The sequence below is a fragment of the Lagenorhynchus albirostris genome, chromosome 11, assembly GCF_949774975.1.
Source record: "Lagenorhynchus albirostris chromosome 11, mLagAlb1.1, whole genome shotgun sequence".
Classification (NCBI taxonomy): Eukaryota; Metazoa; Chordata; class Mammalia; order Artiodactyla; family Delphinidae; genus Lagenorhynchus; species Lagenorhynchus albirostris.
This window is the reverse complement of record NC_083105.1, coordinates 69995692-70012460: the sequence shown is the minus strand read 5'-3', so window position 1 is coordinate 70012460 and position 16769 is coordinate 69995692. Positions and strand designations below refer to the sequence as shown.

The following is a 16769-nucleotide window of genomic DNA, read 5'->3' as shown; positions in this document are numbered from 1 at the left end:
GCAAATGAAAGATACTATACATTAATATTCAAAGTTAAATGTAGTCAAACTGAACATTTAGGACCTGTGCATTTTATTGTATGTTAATTACACTTCAATTAAATAATTAAATGTAGCAAGACTTTAGTTATGAGTAACTGAAGGTGAAATATTTAGATAAAATTGATTTTTCCAGCTAACTAAAATATACATTTCAAAAAAACAAATCTTTTTTATTTTGTTCCTAAAATTTATTACATGCTTCACTGTCTTAGTAAATAGTATAACATATAAAAGCTATTAATTTTTAAAAGATGTCTTATGTGTGCCAAGGATCATACTAAGCTCTTTACATTCACTAACTTACTTAATTTCAAATTCCTTTTTATATGACAAGGAAACCAAGGCTCAAAATGTTTAAGACATCTGCAATGATCATATTCCAAGTCATACTCAACTCCAGGTCTGCCTGACTCTAAAGTCTGTACTTTTTTTTCCCCCCCAGCTTTATTAAGGTACAACTGACAAAACTGTATATAATTAAGGTGGACGTGATATTTTGATATACGTATACATTGTGAAATGGTTACCACAAACTAACATATCCATCACCCCATGTCACCTGTTTTTGTGGTGGTGAGAACATTAAAGATTTACTCTTTTAGCAAATTTCCAGTATACAATATTACTAACTATAGTAACCATGCTGTACATTAGATTCCCCAGAACTTGCTCATCCTGCATAACTGAAACTTTGTACCGTTTGACCAACATTTCCCCATTTCTCCCACCCCCAGCCCCTGGAAGCAACCATTCTGCTCTGCTTCTATGAGTTCAACTTTTTTAGATTCCACATATATGTGACACCACGCAGGATTTGTCTTTCCACAGCCCATACTTACAACATGTCACAAGGCTGTCTTGTCTGGCTTACTCAGAATCACCTTTTAGAACCTCATGCAGCATGTTATTCTGGAGCCATTAAGATGTTTGGGGACATCTGCCCTTATCCCCTTATCTGAAATGGCAGTTCCAGAATGCTGTCTCATTCTAGCTGGTGATTCTTTTCTCTCCTGTCTTGGCGTCAGCTACCACTTCTCCGTATATCTGATTTGGGCAACCTTAGTCTTCTCAGTCACAACTCCAAGCCCCAAGCTGCTTCTAATTTAATATCTACCATAATCAAAGAAGAAGGGAAAATTGCCAAGAATAAGATCTTATCAAATTGGTGATCATATTCTATACAATTGTTTTACATCACTGTTAACAACTGTGACACAAAAAAATTGCATGAAGCAGAATACGGTTGTAATTCTTAAAGCTGCATACAGCACTCTAGAAGCTAATGGGGGAGATGTGGATGATGAGGAAGAGGTGACTACAGAGCTCCTTATCCCTTCTGCAATGAAAGCAGCTCTGCTTTCACTTTATTAATTGGAGCTCCAAACAAAATTATATGAGATTTCATTTTTATAAATTTATTTATTTTTGGCTGCATTGGGTCTTCACTGCCACACTCCGGGCTTTCTCTAGTTGCAGCGAGCGGGGGCTACTCTTTGTTGCGGTGCGCGGGCTTCTCATCGTGGTGGCTTCTCTTGTTGCAGAGCACGGGCTTTAGGTAAGCGGGCTTCAGTAGTTGTGGCACGTGGGCTCACTAGTTGTAGTGCATGGGCTCAGTAGTTGTGGCTCGCGGGCTCTAGAGCGCAGGCTCAGTAGTTGTGGCACACGGGCTTAGTTGCTCTACAGCATGTGGGATCTTCCCGGACCAGGACTCGAACCCGTGTCCCCTGTGCTGGCAGGCGGATTCTTAACCACTGCGCCACCAGGGAAGCCCTATGAGATTTTTTTTTTAATGGGAAAACTATTAAAATAAACTAACCAAAAACACTGTAGGACTGTGTTTGTGGAAATTACTGAAAAATGGCTGAAAATTCAACAAGGTGGATAGTTCTTGAATCTAGTAACCGAATGCCCAGAACAAAGCACTGAATGTTATCCCAAGGGTTTGGGGATTACTTCAATATCACGCTTCTCTAATTTCTATAACTCTTAGCACATCTAGAACAAAGTTAAATAATACTGAAGAGAATTTCCTTGCCTTGTTTCTAATATTAATATCACTTAATTTCTAATATATCTCCATGAAGCACTTTCCTGATTATGGTTTTGAGGTGCATATTTTAATTATGTTATGGTTTTATTAAAGACTGTTTCCAGATTTTTTAGGAGAATGTTTTTACATTTTTAAACTCAATTAATTGAGGTTTTTTTGTTTTGAGGTTTGGGAAGGTTTCATGGTTTGGTTTCTAGTTCTTGCTTTTTTATTAACTTAAATTTTCATCGTAGAGTGTATGGTTGGTAACACCTTTTTCCTCCCAGTTTTCTTTCTAGTACTTATTTCTGAAAATGTCACATGGGGAATAAAAAAGGTGTCGTTCTTTTTACAATAAAAAAGTATGATATATTATATCAGATTTATTGACTATATAATTCCGAGTCTCCATATCTCATATTTAATCTCTCTGATGTGGCAAGGACTGAAAGATGTTTTAAAGTCTCCCGTTACTGTTATATTTCTTTCTCTTCCTCCTTGAATTTACAGTTCTCACTTTAAACACTTCAATGGTTCATCTTCGGAAAATAAAGATTTGTGGTTCTCTTCATATTGGTAACTGTATCCTTGATTATTACAAAGGGCCTCTCTTTTTTTCACCTGATGTTTACTGCTTTTAATTCAACACTGTCTAGCAATACCATCCAATGATTAATTTTTTGTTTTTATTTGCCTAGTATCTTGTTTTGACTACCCATTTACCTCCAACCCCCTTAGTAATTTTGTTCTAGATATCTCTAACATCAAGTGTGTAGCTGGGTTTTGTGTTTTATCTAATCTGAGTCTTGCTGAACAGCTAAGCTTATGTCATGGGCTTCTATTGTTTTAATAAGCACATATGATCTTGCTTCTATGTTTTCTGGGTCTGTTTTTCCTTTCATGCTCATTCTTTTTATCTTCCATCTTTTGCTACACAGTTATTCACATATTAAACAAATGTTTACTGAGCACCTACTATGTGCCAAGTACCATACTTAGTGTTAAGAACACAATGGTAAACAAAAAAGTTAGCTACATACATACAATTACAAACTGGTTTTGTTCTTCCCCACCCCCACTCAAATACCATTAGCAATTCTAACAGGAGTTGGCATAGATAAGGCTTCCAAGGAAGATTGCTCACATGATCTGACATGCTCAGACTTAAATAACACAAAGGAGGTGCTCCAATGAAATAGTGGGAGAAAGATTATATTGGGCAGAAAGTAAGCAATGAGTGTACAAAGGTGGCAAAGAACTCGGTGGGCTATAGAAACTGAAGGAAAGGCTGAAGGATATTGAGCAAGGGGGAAGAACTACATGAGATTAAGAGGTAGAAAGGCCATATCAGGTCTTCAAATGGGCCAAGTTAAAGAAAGAATCTTGGCTTTATTTTAGGTACAATAGGTATCCTGAAATACTTTTAAATTTTAAACGTAGAGAATGAAGCGTGACACGTATGGAACTGAAGAGACCAAGTGGTACAGTATTAGAGTAGCCCTGACAGGAGACGGTGGTGACTTGGAGTAGTTGGCAAATGGTGAAGATGGATCCAAAGATTTTAATCAAGGTGGTATTATCACTCTTCCTCTTACCCTTCTCCCAGTTCTGGAGTTATGTGGTCTACTTTTAGACCTATTCAAGATTACTTTTACATATAGTATAATTTGGTTGCTTATTAAAAAGACATGCTACATAAACTCATTCATTCAGTAAATATTTATCAAATGTTTATTACTGCCAGGAAACATTCTAGGCATGGGAATATAGCAAGAAAGAAAAAAAAATCCCTAGCCTTGCAGAGCTTACATGTTGTGAAATAAAATAAAACTAAGTCTTCTTTATGTATCTCATTATGTCCTACCATAATATTCTAAATCGGGTAACATTAAAGCATTTTTTGATGTAGTATAGTCATTCATTCACTCAACAGACATTTACCAAACACCATCTATGTACCAGGTCCTACTCTACAGGTATACAGAAATATCCCCTCATGAGCACACATATTAATTGCTAGAGATAGGCACACACACAGACACACACACACACACAAATATATATATATATAATTTATCTGTATTATTATAAACAAGCATACACATATATATTATTATATGTGTGTATGAGTAGAAGGTAGGAGTAGAATAAAAATAAAGCAGGGTATGGGAAGAAGCACAGAAGTGCTATTTTTCTGCAGGGAAATCAGGTAAGCACCTCTCATGAGGTTACTCTTAAGCAGAGTTCTTAAGCAGAGTCCTCAGCGAAGTGCAGGAGGAAGCCATGCAGGTATCTAGATGTGAAACACTCCAGGAAAGGCAAAACCGACTGTAAAGGCCCTGAGGCAGAAGGCTGGTATGTTCAAAGAACACTAAGGTGACCAAAATGTCTGAACTGCAATGAGTGAGAGAGAAAATGGTAAAATCAGTCTGAAGAGGTGGCCAAGGACCAGACCATGCAAAGCCCTCCTTTTCTACAATGGAGATAACCTGGAATTTTATTCTAAGTAGGATGGGAAATGAAGTAGGATGTGAAGGTTCTGAATAGGAGAATAACATGATCTGACTAAAGTTAAAACCAAAACTACTTGGTTGCCCTACTTAGAATGGTCAAAATCTAGAACACTGACAACACCAAATGCTGGAGAGGATGTGAAGCAAAAGGAACTCTCAGGTACAGTCACTTAAGAAGACAGTTTGGTAGCATTTTATAAAACTAAATATACTCTTACCATACAATCTAGCAAGCGTGCTCTTTGGTATTTACCAAAGGAGTTGAAAACTTATGTCCACACAAAAACCTACATATGGATGTTTACAGCAGCTTTATTCATAATTACCAAAACTTGGAAGAAACCAAAATGTCCTTCAATAGGTGAATGGATAAATAAACTGTGGTACATGCAGACAATGGAATATTATTCAGTGCTAAAAAGAAATGAGTTATCAAGCCACCAAAACACATGGAGGAATCTTAAATGCATATTACTAAGTGAAAGAAGCCAATCTGAAAAGGCAAATACTGTATGATTCCAACTATATTACCTTCTGGAAAAGGTGAAAGTATAGAGACAATAAAAAGATCAGTGGTTGCCAGGGGTTGGAGGAGGGAAGGATGGAATAGGCAGAGAACCGAAGACTTTTAGGGCAGTGAAGCTATTCTGCATGATGTTATAATAGTAAATACATGCTATAATATATTTGTCCAAACCCACAGAATGTGTAACACCAAGAGTGAATCCTAATGTAAACAATGAACTTTGGGGGATAATTATGTTTCAATACAGGTTCATCAATTATAACAAATGTACCACTCTGGTGGGGATGTTGATAATGGGGGAAGCTATGCAAGTGTGGAGGCAGGGGATATATGGGAAATCTCTGTACCTTCCACTCAGTTTTGCTCTGAACCTAAAACAGCTCTAAAGAATAGTCTATTTAAAAAACAAAAACTGATTGCTTTAGAAGAGTGAATATAAATGGTATGAATGACATATCCCCTTGCAAAACAGTCTGGGGGAGATTTTAAGGTAATGTCCTTCTTATAGTTTCCCAAGTCAATCACATTTAGAGTTTGTGGTCCACAAGGCAAAGCTCTGAGACATGAAGATCTATAATTAAATTCTGGCTCTGCTACTGAATGACTTCTGTTCTTATGTAAGTCACTTAACCTTTCTGGACACTGCTTTCTTGAGAAATTAATTACAATAATAATAGTCATTCTACAAAGGGGTTTGTGAGGATCAAATTAAAATGAGCACTGGAAACTTAAAAAAAAATTACCTGGCTGCTATTTAGAGACCAGATGGTAGGGGAGCAGAGAGTAATCACAGAAACCAGTTAGGAACTTACTACAATAGGCAGGCAGGAGATGATGGTGGCTTATATTAGGAAGGCAACAACAGAGTGTGGAAGAAGTGGCAGAATTCCAAATATATTTTGGAGGTACAGCAGACAGGATTTGAAGATGAATAGGAAGTAAAGGATAAGAGAGAGAGTGAGGGGAGAGAGAATGTGTCATCAGAAAGAAGGAATTTGGGGAGAGAAATCTAAGTTCAATTTTGCACATTAAGATTGAGACACCTAGGACTTCCCTGGTGGCACAGTGGTTAAGAATCCGCCTGCCAATGCAGGAGACAAGATATCGCGCCCTCGTCCGGGAAGATCCCATATACCGTACAGCAACTAAGGCCATGTGCCACAACTACTGAGCCAGTGTGCCACAACTACTGAAGCCCGCGCACCTAGAGCCCGTGCTCTGCAACAAGAGAAGCCACCGCAATGAGAAGCCCACGCACTGCAACAAAGAGTAGACCCCGCTCACCCCAACGAGAGAAAGCCTGCATGCAGAAATGAAGACCCAACGCAGCCAAAAATAAATTAAAAAAAAAAAAAAAGATTGAGATACCTGGAAGACACGAAGTGGAGTTGCCTAAACAACTGTCTAATGTTTCACACTCAAAAAAGTGGGAGATGTTTACATCTAACTTATTGAAAACACTCACTGTTTTACAGCCACATCTTAAACATGCATATGGTAAATAGCAAGACCTTCCAAATGCCAATATCAGTTAAACTATTATACCAACAGGTGATTAAAACAAGACAGACATGGTTTTAACCCTTAGTTTACAGTTTAGTGTGAGAAACAGAAAAATACACAAGTAATTAAAATATATGCACTATGGGAGAAGTCCAAAATGGAGGAAGAAATTTAGGCAGAGATAAAAACTACCTTAACATCACCTATAAATAACACTCAAATGCTGCACTCACTACGCTGAGTGACGTGCACTGACCATAATGGGTATTATGAACATAGTAGGGTTAGGAAGAAAATAGAATGGGATTGAGATTCTACTAGAAGGGAGATGGAGTAACAAAGAGGTAGGTTAAGAAAGACTGGAAACTCCAAACAGGTACGAAAGTTAAACAAAAATTAAGACAAGAAAACAGCCCAGGAAACCCCAGAATCTGAGCATTTATATATTCAGAGCCCAAGTAATCTCATGTTAGAAGAATAAGGTTTGGCACTCTTTGAAATAATTTACAGAAGATTGTTCTGCTGGTACTGGGACACATGGATAACCATCAGAGGTTACAAATTCATTTACTGAGAATAATCTTCTTAAATGTCCCTCATCTAGGAAAGATGAAACCAAAAAGCTATTAAAATGTCAAGTCACATGTCTTGTACCTTAGTTATGGCTTTATTTTGCAGTATGTTCATTCTCAAACAGTATCAACTAGGGGAAAAAAATGGGTTGATTTGAAAATCTCCAAGCCCTTAGTATCTTAGAGAATGGATACTCAATTCCCGTAAAGTAAGATGTTAGATCTCACCTCATAAAAAAGAAGTCTAGGGCTTCCCTGGTGGCGCAGTGGTTGAGAGTCCGCCTGCCGATGCAGGGGACGTGGGTTCGTGCCCCGGTCCGGGAAGATCCCACATGCCGCGGAGCGGCTGGGCCCGTGAGCCATGGCCGCTGAGCCTGCGCGTCCGGAGCCTGTGCTCCGCAACGGGAGAGGCCACAGCAGTGAGAGGCCCACATACCGGAAAAAAAAAAAAAAAAAAAAAAAGAAGTCTGCATGTAAGGAAACCTTCTGCTTCAGAGCAGTGACTTTGAACCAAGAAAGGAGAGGTTTGTTACCCTGCTGGGATGAGGGAAATAACAATGACAATAATGTGCAGTCAACGCTTGAAAAACAGAGGGCTTAGGGGTGACCACCCCCATGCAGTCAAAAATCTGAATATAACTTATAGTTGGCCCTTTGTATCCAGGGTTTCTGCACATCCATGGATTCAATCAGTGGCAGAGTGTAGTACTACAGTATTTACTATTGAAAAACATCCACGTATAAGCAGACCCATGCAGTTCAAAGGTCAACTGTATAATGCTACCTACTATGCCCATGTAGAAGATCTGAGTCTGATATTCTGATGAAAGGAGGAACTGATACTCTGATTAAAAGCTTATAGGAAGGAAACTTTACGATTTATCTAAAGAAATTAAGTAGGCCTGGATATGAGAAAACATTACAGAAAGACCTAAATGGTCTGTCAAATTTAGGAATGCATAGTAGGGTTTCAGGTTACCAATAATCAATAGTAAAGCTAAGCACCTATGAACAGGTGAAGCAATAAAAGAAAAAAAAAATACTCAAAGCATCTTTAATGAGAAGTAACAGACGGAGAACTATATAAAACCAAATGTTTTTCAGATGCTCCAAATCTGCACTGTATAATACAGAAGCCATACGTGGGTCCTGAGCACTTGAAATGTGCTAATCTGAATTGAGATGTGCTCTAAGTATAAAATACATCCCAGATTTTTAACACTTAATATGAAAAAGATTGTGAAACATCCTGCTAAAAACTGAAAGGGTAATATTTTAGATAAATTGAGTTACATTTTAATTTGGCCACAAGAAATTTTAAAATTATATATATAAGTCCCTTTTGTGGCTTGCATTGTATTTCTACTGGACAGTGCTGTTATAAATTAGTCATGTTTAATGTGAAGCCTTAAGTTAATATGACTATTTTTAACATTTTCATTGAACTTAATAGTTTGTTCCTTTAGTACTAAATTCCTCTTGGGTACATCCTGAATAAGATGATTTTAATGTGAAGAACAATGACAGCTTACCAGACTGTCCAGAAAATAGACTGAATCAAATATCTGGGGAGGGGCTTGAGTCAGCAGGATTGTTCCACCCAATGTTAGCCAGGCTCTCTTCATGTTATCTCTGGCAAAAGGGTTACATAGTAAGAAAGAAGCACTATGTACACATAGAACAGGATTTGACCAATAGTTTAGTCAAATCCATCCAGGATAACAATAAACTTTGTTTTAGGATTTTTCTCAATTACAATCCTAGTGTTAAACTTACAGTGTAAGATAAATATCTTTCACTATGATTTATTCAAGCTTACCCATTCTCAGCAATTTTCAGATATTCAAATTCACCCTTTGAGGAAAGAGCTCGCCTAATTTCAATTTGCTATAAAGGAAAACACACCTCTCTCATTAGGGTGAAAGGAAATAACTGTATTACTCTTTATGAGATACCATGACAGATTTTAAAAGATAGTGCAATTCTCATAAACACTAATACCATCTGGAAACATTCCATGGTCCATCTGGAAACTTAAAAAGAATGTTGTTTTAGGAAATTAAGAATTTCACAAACAAGATACAGAACATAAAACTTTTACAAGATAGCACTGACTCAAAGACAGAGAATGCAATATCTGAGAAAAACAACTGAACTATCCCAATATTACAAGACTACTAATTTTTAAAAAATGTATTGGACTCAGCACAAAGAAAATTATATTGGATTTTAGAGATCCAATATTTCCTACAGATTAAAATATTTCTCAAGTCAGAATTCTTTGGCACAAAACAATTCAAGACTTCATATATAATTCTCAAACTGCCTTAGACTTTGGTAATCAGTTGAAGAAATGGAACCAGTGGAAGACACCCTAGACGGCTAGAGGAGAACTTTGGGCTCAGGTGTTAGTTAATTTGAGAGCGAAGTGTCAAAGTGCATTCATTTCAACATCCAGGGGTCTACTAAGCACAACGTATTAAACTAAGTTTTGGAGATATAATGGTGAACAAGCTACAATCTCTGACCATTATAGAATTTATTCTCTCATAGTTTTGTAAAAGAATAAGAAGTAGGATTGCCATCAATATTTCATTGCCCGTTTCTCTTGCCCCAACTCAAGACATTTCCCCCTTCTCCTATTTGTATATGGAGGGGAAAGGGTGGGGATGGAGAAACAGGGAAGAAGAGATAGAGACATAACATACTGAATTAAAAGTATTTTTCTCATCTCTTTCCCTGTTCCACTCTGAACTCCTTAAAGAGAGAGGGTGAAAGCACCCTACCCCCAGCACCTAACCCAGGGTCTGGCACTTACCTGCTGCTCACTATCGCAGAACTAGACTAAATTACAGCCATTTTGCTAGGGCCACTGCTTTTTTCTTTTTCTATATAACCAATACCAAGAATAAATAAAGATTAAAACAATAAAGGTCAATCTTTCCAGTGTTTCCTTTTACAAAAATAAGCATATACATACATTAAGTGCAGATGTTTAAAAGCTATAATGTACATATTACTTTACTTATATTACTTTCATATTAAGGAAAAACATGCAGTTCCATAAGCTAGTTTCTTTTTACCACCATCATTAAGATCTCCCTCACCTCCCAACCCCATCCAGAGGTAACAACTACCATGAGTTTGGTGTAAATGAGATCATATTGTATGCATCATTCTGCAATACCTTTTCCTTGCATTTATGAGGTCTCTCCATATTTATAAACATCAAAAGGTGGCATGGCACAGTGGGCTCTGGAGCCAGGCCACTGAGGTTCAATGCTAGCTTTGAATCCCAGCTCTGCTACCTACTACCTATGAGAGTAGGTAGGGTTATTTACCCCTCTATGCTTCAGTATTCCCATCTATAAAATGGAAATAATGACAGTACCTATTTCTAAGTTCTCATGAGGACTAAAATACTTAATGTTTATAAAATGCTTAGAAGAATTCCTGGGCATAGACAGTAGAATCTGTTTCTTAAATTTAAAAAAATCACTGACAATAACCTAATCATAGATCTAGGTAATCCTTCATTAAATAACTTTTATATCTTATTTTATTTATCCATGCCTCTTATTGTAGACATTTAGATATTTTTTCCAAACGAATATCCCTGCATAAATCTCCCTGGGCAAATGTGCAAGTTTCTCTAGACTAATACCTTGAATAGTAATTGCTGGATACTAGGTATGCACATTTTAAATTGTGTAACACTTATCTGATCCGGAGCTTTGCAATCTAATGGGTGAAAATCGATGGTTCATAAGCTTTTAACTACATTTCCCTACAAATGAGGCTAAGCATCTTCTCAGTCCAATTTCCAGTTTCCTCTGCTGTGAATTACCTTACTATCCATTGTTCATTTTATTTGTATCACCTATAGTACCTCTTTTGATCTTTTCGTATTCTGGACACAAATGCACTGGACATTACAGACATTACACATATCTGCCAGATGTGACATTATGTTTTAGTCTGGTTTATGATGCCTTACATTAAACCTAAGTTTTTCTTTTTAAGGTAGTCAAATCCTTGATGTTTTTTTATCCTTGAAGGTTCATTCTTTTTTTCTTGACTTGTTAAAGAAGGCCTTACATATCCTAAAGATACATAGTCTTCTATACTTTCCTATTTTTTAAAAACAGTTTCTCATGTTTAGTGTTCAATTCAACCGGAATTTATTTCTGCATATGGTCTGAAGTAGAAATCTAGTTTTCCCCCATATAGAAAAACCAATTCAACAGTCCACATTTTCTTTCCCTGGGGATAGAAAATGCCATCTCTAGCACCTAACAACTTCTCAAATATATACGGATCCATTTCTGAACTCTCTATTCTGTTATATTAATCTGTCTTTTCCTGTATTAAGCCTATACTGTTTTAAATACGATAAGGCTTTACTTTTCTTTGAGGTATAATTTATATAAAGTATACAAGTACTCAAGTACTATGTACAGCCTGATTTTTAAATATGTACACCCCTGGGTGATCCAACTCAGATCAAGATATTAACATTTCTCATGCTCCAGAACGCTCCTCATATCCCTTCTCAGTCAGTACCATGCTTCCAAGATAACCACTATTCTGATCTCTATCACCACAGATTAGTTCTGTTTTTGAGCTTCCTAGGAATGAAATCATACAATATGAACTCTTTTGTGTCTCACTTCTTTTGCTCAACATTTAGTCTAGAAGTTTCATCTCATGTTGTGTGTAGCAGTTTATTTTTTTTCATGCTATGTAGGATTCTACTCTATATATCATAATTTTAAGATTAGTCTAGATATCCAACAGCGCAACTCCCTCTTCCTTGTTCTTTTTCTTCTTTCAGAGCTTTCTTGGTTATTCATGTGCCTTTACTTTTGTATATGAAGGTCATTTTCCACCAAAAAAGAAAAAAAAATCCTACTGAGATTTTTGTCTGAAATTACATATAAATCACAGAGAAGTTAATTTTTTAGCAATATGTATACTTCCCACTAATAATTATAGTATATCCTTTTATTCATGTCTACTTTTATGTCCTTCAATAAAACCTTGGGTACTTTACAGAATTTGCTGTATAAGAGGTATTTTTAATTTTCTAACTGGTTGTCAATTTGAATGTTGAGCTTGTATCCAGTAACACTGAATTCTCTTATTAGTACAGTCTGTTGATTTTTTAAAAAATTTTTTCTAGGGATATGTTCATCTCATTTTTCTTCCTTTCCAATCCTTTTGTATTTTATTTCTACTTTTTTCTTATCTTATTAGTAGAGATATATTTGTCTTATTCCTGACGTTAAAGGGAATGTTTCTAAGGTTTCGCCATTCAGCATGACACTTGCTGTTTGAAAGACAGCCTTTACTGGAAGAAAAAAGTTCATTTCTCTTCATGGTTTGAGGGTTACCTTTTTAAAAAACATTAATGAGTGCTGAGTTTTATCATATACTTTTACCAAATCTTTCAAGATTTTTTTCCCTAAATCTTACCATATAAATTACATTGATATAATTTTCAAATATTGAACTATCCTTACATTCTTATCCTAATTAAAATTTTTCAAGAAAAAATAAAATAATAAAATTTTTATCTCTGTTCATAAATGAGATTGAATGTAATATATTTTCCCTTGTATATTCTTTTCAGTTTAGGTTTCAAGGCTAAATTTGTCTGATAAACAACAGGGCAGCTCTCCCTCTTTTTCTATTATCTGGGTCAGTTTGTATAAAATTGGGATTACCTGTTCTCCAAAAGTATATGTGAAATTATGATTACAAAATCACAATTAAAACTAATCCTTCTGATACTACTTCACACCAATTTTAGGATGGCTTTAATCAAAAAGAGAAATAATGAAAATGTTGGTGAGGGTGTAGAAAAACTAGAACCTTCATACATTGCTGGTGGAAAAGTAAAATGGTACAGCTGCTCTGGAAAACAGTCTGGTAGCCCCCCAAAAGGTTAAACAGAGTTACCATATAACCCAGCAATTCTACTCCTAGGTATACACCCAAGAGAAATGAAAACACATGTTCACACAAACTCTTTCACACAAATGTTGGTACCAGGACTGTTCATAATAGGCAAAAAATAGGAAAAAAAATCCAAATACCCATCAACTGATGTGGTATATCCACACAATGCAATACTATTTGGCCATAAAAAGGAATGAAGTATATTGATACATGCTACAACATGGCTGGACCTTAAAAATATTATGCTAAATGAAAGTAGTAAACCACAAAAGGCCATAAACTGAATGATTCCATTGTGTGAAATGTGTAGAACTGGCAAATCTATAGAAACAAAGAGTAGATTAGTGGTTGTCTAAGGCTTGAGGGTTTGTGGAGAACTGGGACTGACTGCTAATATGTACATGGTTTCTTTCTGAGGTGATGAAAATATTCTAAAATTGACTGTGGTAATGATTGAACAATTCTGTAAAAATATTAAAAACCATTAAATTGTACATTTTAAATGGGTAGGTGGTATGGTTTATGAACTATAGCTCAATTAAGTTGATATTTTAAAAAACTTCTCGGGGAAATTTACTATAGCTTCAATGTCTTAGTGGTTTTTAGTTCCTATGGGTTTTCTTTTTCTTGTACAATTTTTGAATGATTTTCTCCCTAGAAAACAGACCATTTCACCAGGTTTTTAAAATTTATATACACATAAATTAATAGTGATTTCTTATGGTTTTAAAAATTACAATTACTATTTGTAATTATATCCCATTTTATAACTTTATTATTTGTGTCATCTGCTTCTTGGTGAGTACTTCCAGAACTTAATCAACTGAAAAGAACCAGCTTCAATTTGAATGAACATTGCTACTATTTCTATTGTTGATTACTTTCTATTTCATCAAATTCTACTTTTATTTTCCTTCTTTCTTTGGTTTTACTTTTTACTTTTTTTAGTTTTTTGAGCTGTATATCTGGGTCACTTATTTTCTTTCAACCTAATACATGCATTTAAGGTTATACGTTTACCCCTAAGCACCACTTTTCTTATATCCCTCAAGTTCTGATACAATGCTTTTGTTGTGATTCAGTTCTAATTATTTCATAATTTCCACTTTTTTTTTAATCCTTGAAAATTCTTAGTCATTTTTTCTTCAATATTGCTTCTCTACCATTCTCTGTATTCTCTCTTCTGAAACTCTAATTAGAGACACCCTGGAGCTTTTCAATCTATTTCTAAGGTGTCTTAGTTTTTATTTTCTATTTTTCATCTCTTTATCTCCCTGTGCTCTAGTCCTGGAAGAGTTAACCAGTTTTATCTTGAAATTAACAACTTCTATCTTTAGCTACATCTAATCTTCTATTTTGCCCAATGATTTTTTAAAAATTTATTTATTTTACTTATTTATGTTTGGCTGCACTGGGTCTTTGTTGCTGCACGTGGGCTTTCTTTCATTGCAGTGAGCGTGGACTACTCTTAGTTGTGGTGCACGGGCTTCTCACTGCGGTGGCTTCTCTTGCTGTGGAGCACGGGCTCTAGGCGCATGGGCTTCAGTAGTTGCAGCGCACAGGTTTAGTTGCTCTGTGGCATGTGGGATCTTCCAAGACCAGGGATCGAACCCATGTGCCCTGCATTGGCAGGCAGATTCTTAACCACTACACCACCAGGGAAGTCGCCCAATGATTATTTTATAACTAGATATATTTTTCATTTTCAAGATTTCAATTGGTTAATTTATATATCTACATATATTTTTTTCTTGACTGTTCTTATTCAATTATAATGGAATATGCTCTGAATAATAAAAAAGGAATAGATATACTTTAATCTAATATACTTTTAGGTGAAATGTTCTTTGAAAAGTTCTCCATTATAAAATTCTTCTTTAATGTCAAAAAAAAAATACTTCTTAAGAGCTCTCTTGAATGCTATTCACTGAATGTTATCCCACTGTGCCTACCTGCATCAAGGCATGGGAAGAATAAGTCCTATTATTGCCATTTTAGAATTAGAGAAACTGAAGCACAATAAAGTTCTTTATAAAATACTTTCTCCCCAACTTTTGTTTGAAAAATATCAGAGCCACAGAAAAGTTGAAAGTACAATGTATACCACCATACCCTTCACCTAGATTTTAAACTGTTAAAATTTTCCAGATCTGCTCGCTCTCTCCTTTTCTCTCTCTTTACATACACATATCACCACATCCAGATAGCCACACATTATTCTTCTGAACTCATCATGATATTTCACTTCTAAATATTTCAGCATGCATCTCTACAGAACAAGGGCATTCTCATACCATATCACACTAAAAAAACCAGGAGACTGAAGAGTCGGCAGATTCAAATCAAACACTTAAATCATCTGACTGACTGTTCTTCATTTTGGCTTGTCTAATTAGACCTGAAGTGGTTCTCTGGTGATTATTTAGAAGTGACAATCAATCTGTCAAAAAGCATTTCCTTCCTTCAGTGACCTTGAAATCAGATTTCATTTACTGCTTCATCAGACAGGTATCTTAAATCCAAGCATTTCTGAAAAAATCAAGCAATAATCTTCTAAGATATTCCAACCTCAAAAATCAAGTATACTACTACACAGAGTCTTAAAGTGAATACAATTGAATTAACACTCTCAAAGCTATACATTCTTTTCTAACGTGCAATGGAAGTTTATAGTGTATTAAACAATTATAATTTCACTATACCAGCTTTGAAGGAAAAAAGTTGTTGTTCTTAAGAAAAAATACACAGTACAGGGGCTTCCCTGGTGGCGCAGTGGTTGAGAGTCCGCCTGCCAATGCAGGGGACACAGGTTTGTGCCCCGGTCTGGGAGGATCCCACATGCCGCGGAGAGGCTGGGCCCGTGGGCCATGGCCGCTGGGCCTGCGCGTCCGGAGCCTGTGCTCCGCAACGGGAGAGGCCACAACAGTGAGAGGCCCGCATACGGCAAAAAAAAAAAAAAAAAAAAAAAAATACACAGTACAAACAGGATTGATTACCCAAATGAACCCGTTTTATAAATGAAAAAACTGGCAAGTATATTTGTGATTCTACATAAAAACTAATTTTTCAATGGGCACGATTTAATATCAGTCACTAATGTTAGGAAGTAAGATAGCACAATAAAATCCTATCCTTGCTCTCAAAGACCATACAAGTCAGCTTAAGAGTTTTATATCAGAAGAAATAACAATCAATACAACCTGAAGCTAATATTTAAAGCTAAACTGCGTCATACAGATAAGAATTATACCTACAATCACAGAAATATTTAAGATCAAACTACAATCAAATAATAGCTAATAAGAGAAGTTACTATGTGCCACTAGGCACTGTTCTAAGTACACTCCAAGAATTAGTTAATTCAATCCTCATAACAATCTCATTTTTCCACTGAAGAAGCAGAAATAACAGAGATGCCAGCATAAAAGGATTTATGTAAGGGGTAGGACCTGACCTCAACCTTAAAGTATAGAGAAGAAGAATGAAAAGAGGGTCATTTCAAGAAAATGGAAAAGCACAAGCCAAAGCATGAATATGAGAAGTATCCTGGTAAGACCAAAACAAAAGTTTCAAATTGAAGAAATTAAGGCTGGATAAATAGGATGGGATTAGATTACGGGAGA

At 35.9% G+C, this 16769-nt stretch overlaps 1 protein-coding gene across 3 annotated transcripts in view; it reads right to left on the bottom strand.

Annotated features, from left to right (window-relative positions):
* Positions 1 to 16769, bottom strand: part of YAF2 (YY1 associated factor 2) — a 65563-nt gene that overhangs the window by 24262 nt on the left and 24532 nt on the right. The gene's annotated exons all lie outside the window — the stretch shown is intronic.